At 65.8% G+C, this 1,349-nt stretch overlaps 1 protein-coding gene across 5 annotated transcripts in view; it reads left to right on the top strand.

The window, feature by feature from the left end:
- MYADM (myeloid associated differentiation marker) overlaps positions 1–1,349 on the top strand; it is a 7,383-nt gene that overhangs the window by 1,795 nt on the left and 4,239 nt on the right. Inside the window, exon 1 of one of the 5 annotated variants that reach the window (XM_008073871.2) lies at positions 9–87. The exons of 2 other annotated variants lie outside the window; for them this stretch is intronic. The gene's annotated coding sequence lies outside the window, so the exon portion shown is untranslated. Of the gene's footprint in view, positions 1–8; positions 93–1,349 lie in introns of those variants that run through there. 2 more of the 5 variants (XM_021706900.1, XM_021706899.1) reach the window with 2 other exon arrangements.

Below are 1,349 nucleotides of genomic sequence, written 5' to 3'. Positions count from 1 at the left end.
AGCCCGCCAACCCCACCCAGTCCACAGACCCTTCTAGTCTGCAGCTGTCGTCTTTGCTTAAGCCGCTGCCACCGCTGGCGGGTTGAGGTGAGGCTGTGGGGACCCGCTGGGACCTCAGAGGCCGGGATGCTTGGGTCCAAAGGAAAGGATGGGCTAGGGTTCAGAATATCTAGGTCCCTAAGAAAAACGGGGGCTGGGTCAGGATTCTTGGATTCTGGAAAGGAGGAAGGATGAGGACCTGGACTCATGGAGGTCATATGTTTGAAAGAGGAGAGAACGGGACTTGGGCTCCTGGGTCCGAGAGAGGAGGGGCTGGTGGCCCGGATTTTCAGGTCTGAGGGAGGAGGTGCTGGGGGGCCAGACTTTAGATTCTAAGGGAGGAGTGGCTGAGGACCCGGACTCCTGGGTCTGAGGGAGGGAGGAGGGGCTGGGGCCTGGACTTCTGGGTCTGAGGGAGAGGGACTGGGGGACCTGCACCCATGGGTCTGAGGGAGGAGGGGCTGGGTCTGGACTCCTGGGTCTGAGGGAGGAGGGGCTGGGGGTCTGAACTCCTGGGTCTGGGGGCCTGGACTGTTGGGTCTGAGGGAAGAGGGCTGAGGGTCTGGACTCCTGAATCTGAGGGAGGAGAGTCTGGGGATTCCAACTCCTGGGCCTGAGGGAGGAGGGACTGGGGGTCTGGACTCCTGGGTCTGGGGGCCTGGACTGCTGGGGCAGAGGGGGGAGGGGCTGGGGGCCTGGACTCCGGGGCCTGGGGGAGGAGGGGCTGGGGGCCTGGACTCTGGTCTGAGGGAGGAGGGGCAGGGTCTGGACTCCTGTTGGAGGCCGGAGGCTGGTAGTGGAGGTCCTTTGGGAGAGGAGCTCGGGTTGGTGTCCTGGGTTTGAGAATGAGAATGGCAGAAGTTCCAGTTACTGACCTCCTCCCCGTCCAGGGGACAGACGGAATCGGAACTTCGGGCTCCCCAGAGGGTCCGGGGTAAGGGTGGGAGTCAGAGCCCGCACCCGGAGCCGGGAGAGGACAGGCCGAGCCCTGCATCCCTGGGTGCTGAGAGCCCGGGCTGGGGTCAGCGGCCGGCTTCGGCGTGCGTCCGTGCTGGGTGTGGCGTCGGGAGCGGAGTGGGGCGGCGTGAGCTGCTGGATGTGGCCGGGGAGTCTTGTGCGGGGCTGGGAAGCCTGGAGGGGCGTTTCCTCTCCCTCCCTCCTCCGGCTGCGCATTCCTGAGCTCTGACCTCAGGCGACGGCTGCAGGCCCCAAGGGGAGTAGACCCCTCCCCCACGAGGGCTCCCCCTTCTCCGCACGCCCCCTCCCCTGCTAGCCCACCTTCCGGGGGGACTGAATGAGGGATGCCCCGC

This window comes from Carlito syrichta, unplaced genomic scaffold, assembly GCF_000164805.1.
Source record: "Carlito syrichta isolate Samal-C Ts95f unplaced genomic scaffold, Tarsius_syrichta-2.0.1 Scaffold316208, whole genome shotgun sequence".
In the NCBI taxonomy this organism is placed as follows: domain Eukaryota; kingdom Metazoa; phylum Chordata; class Mammalia; order Primates; family Tarsiidae; genus Carlito; species Carlito syrichta.
The sequence above is the reverse complement of the archived record's forward strand: the minus strand, read 5'-3'. Positions and strand labels throughout refer to the sequence as shown.